The sequence below is a fragment of the Mchenga conophoros genome, linkage group LG15 (genome assembly GCF_057382185.1).
Source record: "Mchenga conophoros isolate Kocher_MC1m ecotype Shallow Benthic linkage group LG15, M_conophoros_male_GT1.1, whole genome shotgun sequence".
In the NCBI taxonomy this organism is placed as follows: Eukaryota; Metazoa; Chordata; class Actinopteri; order Cichliformes; family Cichlidae; genus Mchenga; species Mchenga conophoros.
In genome coordinates this window covers 4,744,050-4,765,631 of record NC_140540.1, presented here as the reverse complement: position 1 = coordinate 4,765,631, position 21,582 = coordinate 4,744,050, and the positions used below count along the sequence as shown (strand labels likewise).

General features: G+C 41.4%; 1 protein-coding gene across 3 annotated transcripts in view; it reads right to left on the bottom strand.

Moving 5' to 3' along the window:
• Positions 1 to 21,582, bottom strand: part of plcb1l (phospholipase C beta 1-like) — a 128,924-nt gene that overhangs the window by 58,883 nt on the left and 48,459 nt on the right. The window lies entirely within an intron of this gene.

Below are 21,582 nucleotides of genomic sequence, written 5' to 3'. Positions count from 1 at the left end.
GCCAAACAAAGCTTCAGCGAAATGGCAAATGACATAAAACAGGCCACAGAGGAAGATGAGCAATGCTTTTTTTGAGGAAGTGGGAGACGGCACTGCTCTGTGTCATGGCATTTTGCTGTGATGTTGTTTCAAAACAAAAACAGTCTCTGAATGAACTCAGAGGAAACAAGACTGGTTAACATTTGGGAGTTCGCACCTTATTTGATGGCTGATTTGGTTGATTAATTAGAGGACAGAGGTAGAGAGTCCGTGTGCTACAGCACCAGCGATTCTCAGTTTGTGTAAAGGGTGCATATGGCAGGCTATACAAGCAGGAAAAGAGGTGGGTTAAGTATTGAATGGAGAACTTACATGTAGACATGTAAGCACAAATGTCCAATAAGATGTCAGCACAGGATTTATTGTGTTATTTATTATTTATTAATAACCCCATGGCAGCTCCCCAAAAATGAGAGCATGAGGGTTTTCCAGCCTTGCTTTTTAGCTTGTTTTAAGCCCAAAAAACATCCTCCTGTCTCAACATATTTCCAGCTTAACTGCAAAACCCCCCATACATACAATAACTTGTAATCAACATCACAGGAAAAAATGTTTTGCTAAAAAAACACCAGAGGACTCACTTAACCCAGGAGACCCGAGGAGAATGCTTTTCTTGCTCTCAAAGGGTTTTATTTTTAAAGGCTTATATAAAAACTGCAAATTCCTAAGTCAACAGAAATTGTCCCCACATTGAGAAAAAGCAATTGTCGGACTTAGTACAACCCTAATTCTCTCATCATCCGACAAAATCAGAGGGCTGCTGCAGGAAGTCTGATCTCTCCTACAACAAAACACTGGGTGCTGGCAATACTCCAGCTCCCACAGAGGAAAAACTCTGGAGAATTTGCATTCAGCCGAGCTAATTGTAAGAGGAGAATTAAACCAAACTAATTTTAGCAAATATATATTTAAGAAGTTCATCTTTGGTGCGAATCACAAAAAAAGCCCAAAAAAAGAGAACCCAACTACAATGCCTCTGAGGAGAAAGAGAGGAATAACAACGATCTCCTTCTCTTCTTTGCAAACCCAGTATGCAAGTGGCATACAGAATTCTTGCTCCGGCTTAATTAACACAACAGAAAAGCCCTGTAAAGGATTTTGCAGTGAAAGCAAATGAGCTTCCACTAATTTGACCAATCAAACAAAGAGCATTGTGTCCTGTGTCATGCTGATAAATGTCCTCTACACATCCCTCACACCCCCCAATCAAATTGTGGAGGCTTAGTGGCGCCTGCGATTATCACACTGAGAACTTCTAAGGCAATACATGTTCACCCTGTCCCTTCTGACAGCCTGTGTACTCCCCCCTTAACTAGTTTATGTGGCTAAGGAGGTACTTCTTGAAAATAAGACGTTGCTCTTTTAAATTAAAGAAAAAATGTATATGTGGAGAAAACAGGTTTTCAGTGTTGTGTATCATTTAGATGGTTAGAGTCATGTGTGGACTTGACCACCAATCGATGGAATACACACACATGCACATCCTGAGTTCAATGAGAATCAATCACTGTCCACTTATGTATTCTGAATGACACCCGCGTCATCATTCAAAGCATAAAAAGCCACTTGCAATTTGCTAAAACACACAAAGCTCCCTCTGAGAAACGCTCTGGCTGACAGCCAGACATGAAAGGCTTCTGAGAACAGACGGGATGACAGTAAGATGCATATTTCATTTATTACTACAACGTCAATGCAATTTGATATTGTTTTGAAGCTACTGGTAGCCATTAGCTGAACGTAGGGCTCATCTCCCACTATGCAGTCATATGGGCGGGAGCTGCAGGCACTTACATCAGCAGTTATGTTGGGAAAAGACTGACTGACTGAAAGAAACAAGCTGACAGGTGGGCCCTGCTGGACGGGAGCAGGAGCAGGGGGAGGGAGCAGGAGCAGGGGTGGAGGAGATGAGGACAAAATAAAGAAAAGTAGAAATAAAGCAAGGAACAGAGAGCAATGGAAGGAGAGGAGCAGGAAGGGGGTAAGCCATGTGAGTGAAAACCAATTTGTGCTGGTGCATTGGGGGAGCTATTAGAGGCATGCCTGCGGTCTCAGTTACCACAAGGAGTGGAGATTCAGAGAAAGGGAAAGGGTAGGGATGGGATTTGGATGATGGTGTGGTTGAGTTAAGCCTTTATGAAAACACAGCCATGGCCTCTGTCTTCTGTTGCTATAGTGCACGCGTGTGAGTGTCGTGTATGATGCTTGTGAGCACGTGCTTAGTCAAGCTTTCAAGGTGCATGTTGGCAGCTGCTGCCTGTCAGTATAAGAACTCTTCTCAAACACTTAGCATTCAGCTGGAGATGCAGCCCGAGGAAATACACAGACTTTCTCCTTCTGCCTTAGTTTGTCACGAGGCCCCCACCTGCCCCCACCTGTCACCAGCCATGCGCTCAGACTGTGTCACACTCTGTTGGGCACAGGGAAGAGATTCAGATTGGCAAAGAGAAGTCAGCCACACCTCAGGTCATTAAACCTGCAGCACGGCACCTGTCTAAACCCTCTCTCCTGCGCACACAGCTCGGACACACACCATCGCAAATGCACACACCACACGTCCACCTTAGCACAGGCATGGAACTGCACTCGTGCAGGCTCGGCTCAACGCTCACACAGAGAAATACACACCGTCACACAGAGTGTGTGTATAAATAAACACACAGAGAGACATTAGATCAAAGGAAATGTCAGTATGAATGATTGATGATGAGCCATCTACCTACACACCACTCAGCAGGATCTGCAAAATCTAGTGAACCCGGTTAAGGAAAGGGCTTAAATTTAAGTTTATTATTAATGCAGAATGTAACAGTGACTGGGCTAAAAACTGGATGATAATGAACCAAAACTAAACTTAACAACTGATGAAACAATTCTGCACCAGCCTTAACTCCCTTTCAGTTAGGCCCCTGGCAGTACAGCCACTGTGGCCTGCTCACCATCATGGGCCTGACAGGCTACACTCCCCAAGAGGAGCTGCAACCAGACACGGGATGCCCGATGCTGATGTTTTGACGCTGTGTTGAGCTTACACAGATGTTTTGAAAGCCTGCTTTGTGGTTCAAAATGCCCACGTCACTTGATCACATGACGTGGCTATTTTTGGAGCTTTTGACCCCAGTTTTGACAAGCGGCTTGCCTGTTGTTTCTAACCTTGATTGACAGTGTGTAGAAAAAACCCAGTGACACCGAAAACTCCCAGAAAGCTTAAAAGTCATCATCATCATTATTATTATTATTGTTAGCAGCAGCAATCACAGCAAAGGGCAGTTTGTGGGACCCTATTGACAGCTCAGTTAGCGAAACCCATAGTACCCGCAGGGCAACAGATAATCCCACCGTAGCGGTCAAAAGATACATCGCTCATGTGTAACATGAACCATTAGTCTAGTGCCAAGTTGTAAACCTGCACCTTTATTTAAAAAAGAAATCCCGTTGTGTACATGTCTACATGAAACAAGCGTTTCATGTAGACATGTATGTGATGATTTTCTATTTTTTCCAATTTGCAAAAGAAGAAGCTAAAACTAAACTAAATAAATTGATATTTTTGAATAAAAATCTTTACATAGCACTTGATTTTCTCTTATTGATCTTTATTTTTCATAAGCATAACAAGCTACATTCATTCACACGTCATTCCACTGTAGATAAAACACAAAGATTAATGGGGCACTGTGGTTACGTATATATCCACAACACGTATGTGGTTATGAAAATACGCTCATTAGCCTCTTCTCTGTAGATTGTATAAATTGTGCATTGAATTTGATAACACGCTGTTTGTTACAGTCAAAGTTTTTCTTGTTTTGTTGTATGGAGATTTCTCCAAAATGTCTTAATTATGGTTATTTTTAAGAACTGGTTAGAATTGCGGAAAATCTGCGTTGCTTAAAAAACTAGCATTATCACCATGTGACATAGCAAAAATGGCCAGAAGGTGTCACCGTAGAGACGGGTGTCAGATAGAGCTGGGCGATAGAACGATAACGATATGTATCGCGATATAACTTTTACTCGATAGAGAAATTAAGCTATCGCGATAGACCTCGCCGCTCTTGTCCTCTTTAAAAAAAAAAAAAAAAAAAAAAAAAAAAAAAAAAAAAGGTCAGCCAATCCAAATTAAGTAACGCAGAGCCGAACCAATCACAGCCGCAGCGTCACGTCGCGTGGCTTGTTACGTACAGCACAAGTGCCAAGCCACACGTGTGTTTGTTTGGGAAGCAGCCAGCGGGTAATGGAGGAAATTAGTGTGCCGACTAGAAAAATCAACCGAGCGTGACCGAAGAGAAAACAGATGATGGTTGCAATGCCGGAGAGATTGTCGAACGGAAGAGCCATAGAAGTTCCGTAGTGTGAAGGTATTTCGGCTATTTCAAGTCTGACAAAAAACAGAGTAGCGTTCACTGTAAATTGTGCCGAAAGCAAGTCTGGAAATACAATAAACTGGTGCATGCGTCACACTGTGCGCCACGTTATTGTTTCGGTGAAATGAATTTCTACAATACTGTTACTGTTAATTCTACTCTCTGCAGTGTTTAAATGCTTACATATACACACAGTTACTGTCCCTCCACACATACGACTCGGTTCTGCTTCTGTGCCCCAGCTTTGTTTACTTTTTCCCCACCGAGGCTTCTAGACTTCTGATTGGCCAACATTTCTGCACGGTTAGGAATCTAGCGCCACCTGCTGCTTTGGCATGTTCATAGCAGCGTTTTCCTTCATTTCTGCCTTTATGTGTGGACGGGATTATTTTTTAAAACGAAAACGGAAAATCTCAGTTTTCAAAAATACCCGTGTACGTGTGGACGTAGCCTCAGTCTCTGACTGGAAGCGCTAATTCGTCATTCGGCTTTTGTCAGACTAAAGTAACTGTTAAAACTGTTTGAAAAGCTAAGCTATACAACAAGGAGAGATTGAGAATTTCCTTTTAGTTCTCAGTTTATTTGATATTGACAAAAGTTAGTCAGTTTTGTCTGTTCTTCTGTAAAACAAACTAAGATTTATTTTTAGAATTAATATTTTGTTTCTAAGTGGAATTGACAATTTAGTCTGTTTCGTTTGTTCTATTTTGAAACTTAAACGCTTTAGCGGCTGCCTTTTGTGTAGTTTGCAATATTTGCCTTTATCTATCTGAAAAAGTCTCATGTTCCTTAAGTACATCTACCCTGTTGAACTTATTATGGGAAATAAATATTTAAATAAAAACAAGCTGCTGATTATTTCACATTTTACTTGTGAGCAACGGCACATTTAAATCTTACAAATATAGTTATTTGGCTTATATCGTGATAGATATCGTTATCGCCTGAAATGAAAAAAACATATCGTGATATGAAAAAATCTCATATCGCCCAGCTCTAGTGTCAGATTGTTTCAAAAGCTCGATACAAATTCGACGCATCTGCTCTAAACGTTTTAGTGTTTCACAAGGCCTCGGTTGGCCCATCGCTACAGTGGTCTTCTTACTATCATGGCCTGACTCACTATGCTACTCAAGAGGAGCTGCATGTCCTGCCTATATAATCAGTAGCTCCTCCCACTGCAGGAAATAACAATTATCCAGCAATTGAGTACCAAATCAACTCAATCATAAGCCTATCTAGTTATATGAAGTAAATGAAGCTCTTCTGAGCCTGTTTAAAAACACATTCTCCAAACATTAGGCAAATCTCCCCCTCCTTCATACCATACTTGGTACTTTCCCCCAAGAGCTTGACCGTAAAAGGAGTCCAAAAGGGTCCTGACTGTTTTGGCAGTTCCTGAGTCCAAACCAGAGGAAGGCCAAGTGCATTTTGGAGTAGAGGTCAGAAACCATCAAATTAATCACATACAAGTCTCAAAAACTATTTTTAATCAGACTTGTTTGGAAATTCGTCAGTGACTTAGCAGCAATACAAAGGAAAAATAGCAAGGTCAAAGCATTGTGCGTTGTTTAGAGGTCACACGCCTCCTCATGACACACATGTTGGACAAGTAGTAGTGGAATTGTCGAATGCTTTTATGACGAGCTTCGCTTCACGAATGTATATTAACGTGGTTAAAACAATTATTAGTTGTAAAGGAAAGCTGTTTTAACAGATGAACCTTGCTATGTTCAAGGCAGCTGTAGCAGGAGTACAAGCTGAGTAATGTGACAATTCTTTCTTTTCTTTTTTGAAGCACCAATTCTCACAAGACCTGCATTTTGCATGTTTTTTTAAGCTGGTTTGGTTGGTATCTTGAGGATGGCAGCACTTTAGCTGACTCTGCCAGCCTGCGCATTGAAGTTCACACTGAATTTTTAAAAGCATCTGCACTTGTTAAACAAAAGGATGTTATAGAAGCACTGGGAACTTATTTTATGGATATAATAACGATTTCAGCCTTGTAGTAGTTGTTCAGGCTTTATTCAATGCTGCAACAAGTAAATCAGCTATCTCCTTGAACTATAACTTATCATACAATTTTGGCTAAGCTGTGTATATTCAATAGTGTAGAGTCGTTATAAGGTGTATTTGGTATTTGAATCAAAGAAGATATTCTCATCTTTGCCTTTTCCCCCATCTGACCTCATGCACAATCTGCTCATGGATTTATAATCATTGGACAAATGAGCAGAAAGACTTAAATCCAGCTTGAACATCAGAATTTTGAGGAGCACATTCTAACGTATGGAGCCGCGGCACTGCAGAGCAGTACTATCAGCAGGGCACCTAACCTCCTCCTGCTGCCGGCTAGCCTTGTTAACTAACAGAGCGGCAAGATGCTGCTGGTGGGACGGTAAAGCTTTGGGCCTTTTGGAAGGCAATTATGGGATATCAAGCTGGGGGGTGATGTGCTCATTCTGCCACACAAATGCTGCGCAGATGCATGTTTTTGTCATTTATATGCACTCGTTTTCAGCAGAAAATATTTACTGATGTATGAGCCGCTTCAGTCTGAGCCGTATGACGATATGCCTCGTGTCGCTTATCTTTGTCATTTTATTGATGTTTAGTTTGTCTATATCTGTACGCCGATGTGCATCCTTGTCTACCAGCCAGTGTGAGTCACAGTCTACAGAGCATTTCACCCACAGCAAAGCTAATCCTAAGATGACTCCCTCTCTTGGCAATGCAGTCATTTATTTAAGAGGGTCACGCCGGATCTGCAGAGCATGTTTTAAACATTAGCCGCTTCATAACCTTACACAGACAGAAAGCACTGGAACGTTGATCCTATTAGAAGAAAGCCATAGCTTTTGCTTTCTGTAAATGGCCTTCCTAATAATCCACACTCATTCATGTGCCACCCAGACACATATGAGCAGTGACATCAACACAGAAAAAAAGAGAAAGGGGGGACTTGCACTTCACACCCTCGCTGTGGGAGTCTGATGCCTTACTGCTACACGGGGACAACATGTAGTTCAGCTTAAAAGCGTTTCTGCTGATCAGTCTGTTTAGTTCAGCCACAGTAGCAGCAGCCTTTCATATAAGTATGGGCGAACTGTCTGCTCCCATTGCAGTTCTGCAGTTTCATACTTTAAACTTCCTCAGTGTGGAAACTGCTTTGCTAACTTTTCTAGCTTCGGGTAAAACTCAGCCACCATACTGCACACTGCCCAAGGATAAGCAGCAGATAAGTCTCACAAACAACCGCACTGTAAACACGATCAAAGAATAAAAGAGAGAGGGGAAGTGCAAGGGAATCGGTGAGGGATGAAGGATCTTTGATTCTGGGTAAGCCGTCTCCCGTCTTTCCTGTGCTGTCTGTATCGCACTCCCACATAGTCATAATTCAGGTGAGAACCAAAGTGTCAATGAGCAGCAGACCACCGCAGTTTCATGAGATGGCAAAATACCCATGAGGACAGGACTAAAAGGTCAGTGATTCATCAGTCAGCTGTCAGGTGATGCATCACCAACCACAGTACAGAAGTGACTGCACACATATTTGGTACATTTGGTGAGTGTGTGTGTGTGTACTTTGCCATCCAAAGCCAGAAAACACTTTGTCACAAATCTTCGAGTGAAGCGTGAGTGAACAGTTTGCGAAAGAGGAAGCCCTCGGGATTTAAATTGTATTATCTTTTGGAGTAAGACGCTAGGCTTAATGTTTACATGTGTTTGATTGAGGAGTGCAATGATTAAGAAGGGAATCACAATAACAAAAAACACATCCTGATGAAAGCACTAGCTCCTCACAAGCACTCCAGTCGAATACATTAGCCAGTGGTGATGCGTCGCCAGGGCTCAGTCATGCAGCGAGGCACAGGTTGAGAAAATGCGTAGGAGGAAGTTGAAATGCCCCTGTTGAAGAGCTCATTCCAGCTCTTCAACAGGGGCATTTCATTAACCCCGAAGCAGTGAGACATGAAACAAGAGACAGAAGGGGTGGACGGAGGGGAGACCGAGAGCGTATATCACGGCATTTCCAAAATGCCAGCACATCAGCAATAACTCGAGGTGACAGGCGCTCGTTTTCGCGTCTTGGGGAAGTGGCGCACCATTCACACCCAATACTAATCATCTCATGACACGCAGAGGAACTGGCCATTCCAGACGTTCAGGGGGAAAGAGAAAAATTCATTTTTTAAAAGAGGACTTACACAACTGCTGCATTTCTCATTTTATCATGAATAATCTACTCGTGGACTCTTGAATTTATTCCTCTCACCGATCACTTTTATTGTACCGCACAGCTATACTTCTGTCTAGACCCGCAGGGTTAACTGGACTCTACACTCCAGGCTAAAATGCATCTGGAAGAAATTCACAAGTTCAGGTATGTTTATGTTTCACCCCAGAAACCATGTTTTTGTTCATCATGCTGCTTTCATTGGGCCTGGGTGTAAAACAGGAAGATCCAGGTGCATCCAGAGTTTTTCCTCTATCAATTTCATTATTTGGGAGGTTGCTTAGAAAAATGCTTTTGTTTGGTTTTGGTATCTTCAAGGCCCTCAGGGGGTTAATGGTGTCTCTAGTATGGCAAAGATAGATATATTTACTGAGGGTTTCTCAGAGGAGTTGCATAACCTGTTTACTAAAGATTATGCAGCTCTTTCCAGTTACTAGTATACTTGAGTTAATAGCAGGGATAAAGATCTAAAGGAAAGCACTGATGCTTCTACAGCTACTGCAACTTAAAATGGTATACGCAGGACTGCTCCTCCACCTCAGGGGCCTTGCACAGCTGTAGATGCAGCTGCGTCTACAGCTACTTTCACAGATTCAACCGAATTTTATCCTCCGCTGTCAGACTCTGCTCTTCAGTTGAAGCTAAAAGGATTCATCTTAAAGTGGAAAAAGAAGCGTTAAAGTTTCAGAGATATTTCTTGACGATACTTTGTCACCAGCGATGTGCCTGTGAGGAAGTGGCAGTCCTTTGAAAGAGCTTGTGAGGCTGATTTGAGCATGTGCACCAAGCTGTTGTTCCAGGTGCCAGTCATTGATATTTTGCATCCACCATGAGTATTCCCTGGTGGGACACATGGGGGGAAATAAAGCTTTAAACCAACTGCTTAGACATTTTTACTGCCTTGGGGTGAAATCAAATGTTGCAAAATACTCATAAAAACTGTCATGTATGCCAAATTGTAAGGAAGCCTTACCAGTAAATTCCTCCATCTCCATTTCAGCTATTGCTGAGTGTTTTGAACATATAACATCCTCTGCCTACCATCCAAAGTTACCTAACTATAAAAGCACAGGTTGATCGTGCTGCAAAAGTATATAGAGAGTCCGTTTACCTCCTTTTGTGGATGAAAACGGACCCAAGAGTCATTAGGTTCAACCGAGAAGAACTGGTGTTTGGTCTCACAGTGCCCTTAAAGCTGCTAACAGACACCTGGAAGGTTAGATCAACCTTTGCTTTCTAATCTTTCAGACTCTGTGGAGTTTTATGACCAAGTTCCACAGCAGTGTAACATGACCTAAACTAAATTCTGGAGCAAGCCCAAGAAACAATGAGATGTTGATATTATTTGGAGACAAAATACAGAGCATTTCAATTTTATTTATATAAAGTCACCTCAAGGTGCTTTATATTGTAAAGTAAAGACTGTACAATAATAGAGAAAAAACCCCAATAATCAAACAATCCCTTTTGACCATACGCTTGATAACAGTGGGGAGGAAAAACTCCTTTTAAGAGGTAGAAACCTCCAGCAGAACCAGGCTCAGGGGAGGGGCAGCCACCTGCCATTGAACAGTTGGGGGTGAGGGGAAAAGAAAAGGGACAAAATGGCTTTGGAGTGTGAAAACCACCCACGTCAGCAGTGTTGGGATGGGTTATGCAGGCTTGGGACTGGCACTACACTAGCTTGTGACCTGCCTGAAGCTGGGTTTGTATTTCCTCCTGCTATATAATTGGCGATCATTTACATGTAAGATGCATACGTTTTGTCTAGTACCCTCTATGGACAAAACATTAACATGCAGAGTTCAAACATCTCCCTGAGCTGGATGAAGAACTCTGATCACAGAGTGATGCACTGAAGTTTAGTGCTGCAATGCTTTGACTTTGAATCTGGTTTTACTGGACACCCTTTGAAGTTTCAGTCCTAGAACGAATAATTAGGCAGCTTGGCAGCAACAGGAATACTGGAAACCTACTTCTACTTCAACATAATACAACCGGCACCTGTTAAAAGCCAAATCCAGCCCCTCTCACACTCTTTCCCCTGCTTGGCAGTCTGAACAACAGCATTCCCTTTCCCACCACACTTGTTTCCTTTGTTTGGTTTTTCATTTGTAATATACTTAAGTTAGGTAACCATACTTCGCTGACTCCCGTGTTCATGAATATAACTGTCATCTTTTCTTCCCGGATGTCATCTTGAATTTTGTGCAGTTGATTTTATTTACCAATAAAGGCTCACAAATACAGACATCGGCCAACGCAGAACAGATTCTGAGTATAAAAGTTGCCGGTCTACGACCGCAGAGTTTAAACGAAGTAAGCCTTGTGTAGTCTGAAAGCTGCTGACAGCCATACCCGCAGACCCGGCCAGCAAATGGCACAAACTCCTAATTTAGTCATATGAACGCTCTTGACATCTCATTCAGGCTGCCGTGTCATTGAGAGAAAACACATTCTTCACCAGAAACATAAAGACTGCTTGACAGCATTTGACTGCAAATCACAGCCCCCACAGTAACCAAGTCATCTGATTTAACTGTCACCCAAAACACGGAGGAGTTCCCACAGATTTTAATAGAACTCATCTTTTCAGCAGCAATGTAAGGACACACTGCTTTGGCGTTTGCACGTATACTTCCGACAAAATCTCACCAGATATCACATGATAGAATTTAATTAATCGCTCATATAGATTCCTAATAATTCTTTGACATAATTCTTAAAATCTCTGCTATCCTAGTAAGCTGAGCATGTTTTTTTAGGGTCAAGATGACTTTAATTTTTCCAAAGAACAAAAAAATGGAAGAATCTTAATTGCCTGCACATGGTGACTGCAGGACTTTGAAGAGAAAAGTCCTCCAGAAATGGGCAGGAAATTGGTCAATCTTGCTGAGAAATCTACTTTCCTCTGGCATCAAGATAGCATGCAAAGCATATCAGGAGGACCTTTACACCAATACTAGCATGATCAAAAGTTACAGTGTATTTATTTAATAGTGGTTGCCTTTTTTTAACCATTAATCTCAATCTCAACATGTTACAGCAACTCAACAGATACATTTAAGAAGCAATAAAGAAAATAAATGCTTTTCACTAAGTTTTAAGGTGTTACTGTGTCACTCTGTGCAGTCTCTACAGAATAAGGTAATTGTTAAAAAGGTTGTTTGAGTATTTCTGTTCACAGAAATCCAGTCATAACTCTCACAACCACTGGGACAGGCCACCAGTGAATACACAATTATATGGCCATTAATGGCCAAAAACAAACTTGTGTAACAGATGCTTGAGGCGTGAAGGGACCTGTTGAGAAGCAGGCTGCCAGTTTGGATTAAAAAAAGAACATAAAAGCTTGGAGGACTCTGCGTATGGATAATTATCAGAGGTGGGACCAAGTCATTGTTTTGCAAGTCTCAAGTCAAGTCTCAAGTAATGTCAGGCAAGTCAGAGTCGAGTCTCAAGTCACTGGTGTAAAAGTCCGAGTCAAGTCACAAGTCTGAAACTTTGAATTTCAAGTCCTTTCGAGTCTTTAAAAAAAAACCGAAAAAATAATGTTGCAGTTATATGCTAAATGTAAATATTAGACCATGTAATTTTAAAATATGTGTTTTTCTCAACACATACAAAATAGTGAACTTAGAAAATATACACAAATTGTGAAATTGCACCTCTTTAAAATGCAGCTCAATTAAACCTAGCTCCAAGAATAATTTTCACCGACAGTTCTGAGATAAGCTGCATGTTATTCTTGGATGCGGTTGTAGGACCAGCTTTAAAATCGCATGACAAAAATATCATACACATTAAAAAAAACTGTATCACCAACGTAGCCTGGAAAACATTTGCTAGTTAGATGAAGTCAGCTATCTCATTGTAGCATATTTATATGCATATTTATAATCATACGGTTGTTGGAGTGAGTGCATACACTCATGAAGTTTAGTAACTTCAGGTCACTGCAACAAGCCCAGGTACAGTTTACCGACGGATGGGTGCAGGACTTTGAAATGCACCGTGTAGAACGAAAGACCATCGTACGTATCATAAGTTTACCAGTCTCACAAATCGTCTTCATAAATACACATTCGTTAACCGTTTATTAATAGGACCTTTGAGCTCAACGGTAATTAATTAGTAGTGGAAATAATTTCTGGTACCCATCACAGAAATGTAGCAGTGACAACAATACTGTATGCTGTAATCGTACTGGGCAATTAGTGATACAAAAAACCTGTTTTATCCTGTGAATAAAAGTATATGTTTTTGTCAATGTACCATAATAACAGAAGCGAAACGCAATATTGTGTCAGGACAATTTACTATTTATGCACAATAAACAAAGGAGCATAGCGCGACAATTTCTGTTCAGCGCCAGACTTGCTTGTAACCTATATCACCAATTATGTTATGAAAATGACGTATTAACTACTAAAAAACACTGACCTTCGTGTAAATGCTTGGAGCAGACTAACCTGTGAGCTGGAGTGTTCTGGGACGTTATATTTGATCTTTGAATGGCTGAAATCCAGGCCATCCGTCGCCTCTTTGTTACTTCGGAAACATGGCTCGAACAATTTCTCTTCAACGACGTAATCCGATAACAACCGATCTCTTTACCCGTCGGCTTCCCGTGGCTGTCATGCGACCGGCTATTGCAGTTAATAATACAACAGCTTCTTGACATTTTTGTGTTTCTTTTTATCGCTGTGTGACTGATTTCAATTGAAAGCCTGCGTGCGCTAGTACCGCTTGCCACGAATTCCCAGAATCCTTTGCGGTTCTACCCGTGAATGACGTCACATTTTCAATCTCTATATAATATGCATGTTAAATTTTATATTTGGGGTAAAATATCAAGTCTTTTCAAGTAAACCGGTTCAAGTCCAATTCAAGTCCCAAGTCATTGGTGTAAAAGTCCAAGTCAAGTCACAAGTCTTAGAACATTTTTTCAAGTCAAGTCTAAAGTCATAAAATTAATGACTCGAGTCTGACTCGAGTCCAAGTCATGTGACTCGAGTCCACACCTCTGATAATTATACAGAGGAGAGACGCCACATTTCTGTCACAGTGCTCCTCAGTTCCTGAGAGAACCTTTTACAAGGGCACGTGCTCCATACGCAGCATTAAACTTAGGTCATAAATATTACATGTGTTCAGACACGCAAGGGGACTTTGTGAGCATCGAATAGTGACCCGGTTTCTCGGGGAGAGAGTTTGAAGGAGTGAATAAGCAGAAGAAAAGTGGCAAGAGGATGATTCACGCTGTGTGTGAATCACTCTGAAGGAAAGACGGAGAGACAGAAGGGGCAAGGGTTGATGAGGTGGAAGTAGTCTACCTGGCATACACTCTCCCTCCAGCTGACTGAGCCCACATTGGGCACACAGGAAGGCAGAGGTGCGGACGGGAGGGAGCTGACCTCAGATACACCGCATGAACTCCAGCGGGAGAAAAATAATCAGCTGCCAGGACTCACAAAAGCAGCTCTTCTCATTAGAATGAGCACTAAACAAAACTCGGGACTCGCTAGCGCACAGAAAAGTCAAACAGCTGAGCCTGAAATCGAATTGAACAAGTACAACGCTTGTTTCAAGAATTTTGGAAAATGTCATAAGCATCATGCATAATAAAATGATATATTGCTAGAAAAAAGCTGAGAAATTTTATAAAGACAGCTTTTGAGTCCATTGTTCATAATATCTAACTAAATTGAGCATTTATTGCAGTTTTGGTTCCAGAGCAAAGAAAACAGGAGTAAACTAGCGCTGAAATGTTACATTTGGGTAAAACATAACATAAAATGTTACGTTTGTAAGAAAAAACATAAAATGTATCATAAAATGTTACGTTTGAGTAAAACGTAACATTTTACTCAACTTGTGTAAAAGTCTTTGACAAAGTTTCTAGTAGCAACTCGCTACTTAAAAGTTCCTCCTCTGTGTCATTGTGTCCCAGGTATTCTGGTCATTACTCCCACCCACTGCCTCTGACTCACACTCTTGAATTTGTGAGGTAGATGAACCCCATTTTGTTCAAGCTGTCCATCAAGTGGCACTCTGTCAGGGGTGGCACAAAAAACAGCTCGCAGGCACCGGCAACTGGCAGGTACATAACTATGGTAATTATCCTCTAGTCATACACAAGCTCTAATTTAGCGAGGGCAGACTTCTGAAAACGCAGAGGAGCTCTGACGGACTGCTAACAGCCAACCACACGTGGAAGGACACATGCGTGTGCGCTGGCATCCAAAAAGGCGCAGATGTATATACACCCACACAAAGACTAATAAACATAATTGGTGAAAAAATAGGCACGAAGCAGAGGCAGCCAAGAGACGGGTGAAACGGGCATTTACATTTTCGATGCTTCCTTGAGCGAGAAACTGAATCTGCTCCATTCTCTAAGTGACCCTGAAATGTGACTTCCCCGCTGAGAGGTGAAGCAGTAACAATCCGGTTATGTGTATTATTAGTGACTGTGCATAACATAGTGTCTCCGGTGAAAATATTTGACTGGAAAAAATAAATGGGCATGAATCACAAGCAGTGCAACTTTGATGACCATCAAATGTGACGATTCAGTCAGCAAAAATTCAGCAACCAGGCCAAGTAATTTCCAATAAATGAACAACGAAAAGAACTTTGTATGTGAAGTGCACGAGCAAATAATACAGCTTCACAGACGCAGGTATAAACTGAACAACAACTCAGAAGCCAAGCGGGCAAAGCGGCCGCACACAAGAGGGTCTGCTTGGCGAGCGCTGCAGCAGATTCCCGCTCTAGCAGGCAACTCTGCGCTCGAAGCTGAATTCTGCTCCTTCAATTCAATCTGATTTCAAGCAGTCTGGAGGGCAGAGCCCAAAAAGTACAAGGGCCCTAATGTGATTTGTCACTTTCAAAGCAGTGATGCCACAACCTCTGCGACTGACAGGTTAAGTTTACTGCATTACAGTGAGTTAGTTTTTGTTTAGGCACTAGCTCAGGGTATGGCAGTCTTACCATTTCATATCAGGCAAATGAGTGGTTTGAAGTTGTCATGTTGCGCTGTAAGCGAAAGACAGTCTGTTGCATTTTCTTTTTGAGGGACTATTATCTGGAAAAACTACTATAGTGGAGCCCTTACAGCCAGACTTGTACTGTGTTTCACTGAGTGACATCTGGCAGTTACACAAACATGGTTTACACCTATTTGTTTGCATTTTGGAAATGTGAACAAATAGAATTGACCGATCTGCTTTAACTCATTAATGGAGATTTGTCGCGTTAATGCAGTTATGGCGTTAACGTCATTTTAACGAGATTAACGCTGACAGCACTAATTCTTATTATATTAAAGGTAAACCTGTGATTAAACTAAATGAGATAGATAGCTGTTGTTAGTTAACTTGACAAACTTCATGGTCCCATATATAAGCAAATACGGTACAGAAGCACCAGTTATTTTGCTGCCACAGTGCACTCTCATGCGATGGCGATTTGCCTGCTTGGCTGTTGACTTCTACACGCGTGGGTTGTTGATTTTATGTGTGAGGAAATTTAAGTGCACAAGTGGCAATGAATACCTGCGCCTGTGAAATTAGATTACTTGGTTGAGATTATGTTTTATCTCGCATAGAATTAATGACATAACCCTGACTCCGTATTTATGTTCTTTAAAAATGTCTGCCAAAATTACCTACAAAGAGGGTGGATGGGGAAAAAAAAATAGACAATTCCAACCATCAGTACTTCATCTGGCACCCTGCTAGGGACCTTCCATAAGCCAGGAACCCAGAGGAGAGAAGCCCTACAGGGGCAAGCATCTACAATGGGGCCCGGGAGTAAATAATTCACAGGAGTCCCTGTTGGCATGGTGGAGCCTTCAGGCTGTAGTTGCTCTGCCACTGCAGATGCTGTAAGGAGGCAGCATATGTCCTCTCCCTTTGGCTCTTTCCTTTCTTGGACTCCTTCACTTGCACATCCTTTCCTTCCATCTTGATAAACCGCTCTCATGTGCCGTGCCCTTGCCACGCAAAGGACTCAAGCAGAATCCAGACTCAATGACATCTTTAATAATCCTGACCAGAACCAATTGGGTTTATTGGGGGAAATTCCTGCAGGACATAGAAGGAGGGCTGTGGAGCATCAGAATTAGTTGAAGAGGAGAGGCTGTTTCTTTTTTTGTCTTTCTGCTCACAAAGCAGTATGCTTCACATGTACCTGGCAGCACCTGACTATGACTTGATTTGTTTGGCTAATATGAATGACACGCAGGTGTTGTGTAATAATACAAAACAAAAAGCTAGTGCATTACAAGTGTCCTGCAATAAACTAGTCTTTTGAATTACAGAACTGAGGAAGAATAGTGATTTTTCTCTTACTTTATTCTGTCTTGAACGCAAATGTGGCATTACAAAATTACTGTTACCTCCTGATTTTTAAGGTACTGTGCATCTTTAAGGGCAAATTCACGGCAGATCTTGATTGAATCCACACATCAAAACTCACTGTTTTCCTGTGAAAGCACAGTGGGGCTATTTCACTTCTTATTAAAGCTAACAGCTCAGAAGGTATCTGCTTCAGACGGCGGTGCATGCGGGATTATTCAAGCCTTTGCAAAAATAAAGAAAAAAAAGAAACTGGCAGCTGTTTAGCCATGCAGTCACTGCAGTTCCCACAACTACAGTAGATGGCATAATTTGGTACATAAACGACCCCAATTGTGCCTACAAATCCCTCAGTAAACATTTAAGGACCCTTAGTGAGCACTGTGCAGTGATAATTATGCTTTATCCGCTGTCTGTAGTCATCGTTTAGCCTTTTGCCATCATTAGCTCCGCTGTGACACAGACATCCTGCTGTCCTGACTTCCCCAGACCATCTGCCTGACTAGGCCATGCCAGCCACCAAACCAACCAACCACCTACACCCCTATGCCCCATTTGGTCTGGCATCTGTGTGCTCCACTGATCTGCCAACAAAGATTTACTGAATGTTTAAACAAGCCCTTGGATATTTGACAACATTCATTTTCCCATTTAAGCCCATGGTCTCATTTTCAGTCAACAGTGGCTGCGGGGACAGCCCATTTCCAGACCCCACGGTGCTAATGATACACATAATGCGAGAGATCAAAACTCCGTGCGGAACTAGCCTCCATATCTGATTGGTTTGGATTCTGTGACCGATCTTGGATAAAAGATGATTATCAGTCCACAGTTGTTCTCTACCAGACAACACAGACACCTATGGCCCCCAGGCATATTAAGCCAATCTCAGCCTTTAATGACAGCCAAGGACAAGAGTCTAGACACAGCTGATTATCAGAGAAACCTCTGAATTGTTTCTTTTTTTGTTTTGTTTTAAAGGTAACAGCTTTTGGTGCAGGAAAAGATGGAAATGAGCAAGAAGGGCGGTAACTGAATGAAAACTGGTGTCTGCCGATCCTTTTACACAATCCAGAAACGTAACTGAAAGCCACATCGGGCTTTAAGGGTACACAAACAGAATATAAAACGTGCCTTAAATACAGTCTTTAACACTTCAAATCCCAAAAAGCTCATTCTGTTCATCTGGAAGTAGCGTTTTCAGTGGAAGACACGTTTCGTCACTCATCCAGAGACTGAAGAAGTCACTTGTTTGAGAGACGAAATGTTTCTCCTACTGAAAACGCTACGTCCAGATGAACAGAATCAACTTTTTGGCACATATAAACTGTTTGCTGCTCTATAACAGATGCTTTCACAACAGGCAGGCCAAACATATCGCTGCTGCCTTTCCTGTTTCCAACACTGTCAGCCTACCATTCCAAGCGAGGACATTTCAGCCGAATTCAATCAGACATTTATCATCTTCCACCCTGAATAAGAGCATATGAGACCTGTCGTCATGTCATCAGTTATGATGACTGCATATAGATTCTTAAACATGCTGTGTACACAGGACCACAGTGGCATGCACTGACAGAGCAAATCTGTACCAGTAGAGTAGATGGAAGTCATTATAGCCTATTTATGCTGCATAATAGTGATTCCTATGCAACAATAGGAATATAAAGATAGGAGCCTGTCAGAAATATTTACATATTTTGAGTGCATTATTGTGAATAATATGGTAGTGACATTCCTGGATTTGATGTGGTTTTCCTGATGCTAGTGATATGTTCTGCCTTAGCTTTGGATGTTAAGAAAAGTTGAAAAGGTGATTAAGGCTGACATGACAAAAGAGTGTTAAGTGAAGCGGTTTTATGCTACTGGCAGTTTTCACTTGCTTTTAGGATTATTAAGCTAAAATACTTGTTAAGCACTCACGTTTTCTCAAGAAAGTGTTGCTATCATCTCTCGTAAGTGTTACACTTATGAAACAGAACCTGCAGTCTGTCGGCGTCCAAACCATGTGGTGTGCAGAATGGAAGTGGGGGAGCATGTCCAACCAAACAAATGGCTGAAAAAAGAAATAACAAAAGCCCAGCTTCCCAAAGGAAAGAAAAAAGACCAAGTATGCCAGTTCTTCCAAACTTAGCTTCATCACGCATCACCGAACGTGAAAAAACAAAATGTACGTGTGTAAGAGAGGGATAAGTGAATGCGTCTTATACCTCCATTTGCTGTGCTCTTTTAGGCAGTGGATAGTTCAAGAGAGAGCTGTGTCTCTGGAGCAACAGCATTGAGAATCAGACATTTTCTTTACCAGCCCTCCTAAATGTACTATTAAAAACCAATTAGGCCTTTGCTGTGCTTATGTGCTTCACAGGAATCGTTGAAGGGAGTGAGAAAGGTCACCTGTCTCTTTAAGTCTTGACATTTATACGCACAGGTATAGAAACGATCATTCAAGTGCACCCAGTGTGTGCCGAGTCTACCTCTGTCCTCACCTATGTGATTTATGTTGTCAGGAGAAAGCTAGTGTGACCAAAATGTCAATTAATAAATTTCCCAAGAGCCGCTCTCTCGTCTCACCCACTTCGTCACGATCTGTACGCCACATGAAGCATCTGTTATGAATACATGGATGATGACAGTACAGTGGGAAAACACTGAGCTGATATTAATCATTCCAGTTACATCTGGACAAATTAGAGAGGAGAGGTGAGAAACTCATTTCTGCCCGAGGGCATGTCTGAATGTTTAACCATCCACTCGCATGGTCTGGCTACAAAATGAGATATCTGCGATTTGAAATGATCAACGAGCAGTCTTTCATTAGCGCCGCTTCATTGGCACTCACGATCATTAACAAAGTAAGGCAGTTTCAGTATAGTTCTCAGTTAAAGTTAAGACTCATTTGAGACGCTTTCTTCCAAAATCATCAACTTTTGCAAAGTAGATTAGATTGGCGATAATTAGCATGAAAATAGTTCTGAAGTTGTGCCAGTGGCACTTCAAAACTCCCAGGTGATGTAATAGCTTTCTGCAGATTCATAAACATTTGAAGGATCACAGAAAGTGAGCTTTAAGTGTCCCTTTGCTGGGTTTAATTAAGAACACATGCTGCCAAAAACAGTTTTCATAGGAAAATGATACTTGATGAAACAGATTTTTTTTTTAAAATCATTGTCTCTGAATATTAAAATCACAAGTCTCGAACAGCAAGTAGACCTCAGTAAAAGTTGCTCCAATTAAGCAGCCAATCAGACTCACAAGTCTGACTGAGAGATGAGGTTTTCAGTTCTCGCTGACAAAAGAAAAGAGGTGCGAAGGTCTGTACACGAGAACAGAGTTAATTAGAGATGAATGTGATCGTCTCTATGTTCCCCTGTCAAATGGAAACCATGTGTCTGAAAACCTTCCCTCTTCTTGCTACCTGTTAGGCTTGCCATTCCTCCTTATGGTTTCCATGGTAACACACCCACAGAGCTGTTCATAACACTTCAAATTTCATGCTCACCTGCACAGTGGGTAGTATGTATGGTACATCACCACTGAAAGTTAATTCCATTGTCTGGCTTATGTCGTTTTGCCAAGTATAAAGCAAAGTGAGACAATTACACTGACTAATTGTGAATATACTGTAGTATGTATATAAATATATCACTAAATTAAAACAGTGTACCAAAAACAAACAAGCTATTCCTTTGAGACTGTCATTTCTGAAGCGGCTGGATATAACTTAAGCAAAGCAGGTGCAAGGTTAGTGTAAGTCACCCCAGTGGAGGTAAATATTGGCACACTAATCACTGATTGGGATCTTGACCTGATAACTGGAAAATACCAACTTGTTCAATATACTGAAAGCGACATACTGATTGAACAGCATGGAAGAGGAGCCAAATTGAGACCAGTCAATAGGAATGCCAAGAGCCACTGATTGTAGAGTAATAGGAGGTCACCTGCCTGAGGCAGACTAAATGAGTTACTGTTGAGATTCATGGCTGCAATAGTCTAAAGCACTGGTTTTTGCACATACTGAAGTATTTCTAAAGAAATCAGAGTTTATGCTGAAACTCGACTAATCCATAAGAACAGATATTTAAAGATCTAATGAAAGAGCCATGTTAATATTGCGAAGGAGAGCAATGGAATTCTAAACTGCTGATCTTCAGTCAAATTAATGCCACAGTAACTAGCAACATGCCGGGTGAAACCAGATTGGCATTTTGACACGACGCCTTAAAATCTAGGCGTCACCAAGCTATCGGGGAAAGCTGGCAAATTTGCAGTGTTGGGAAGGTTACTTTTAAAATGTATTCCACTACAGATTACAGAATACACACCCCAAAATGTATTTTGTAACGTATTCCATTACTCAATGAGAGTAACGTATTTCAAATACTTTGGATTACTTAATATATTATCATGCTTTTTTACAACTACATGAATGTACTATTGCAGTGTGATTTATTACTATTACTGAAGGTTATTCGCCATACCAACACCAACTAGATTTTTAAATCTTAATATAAATGAGTAACAGTAGGTGGACATTAGGTAAGGCTGCACTTTTTGCAGCGATCTCGTATAGAAA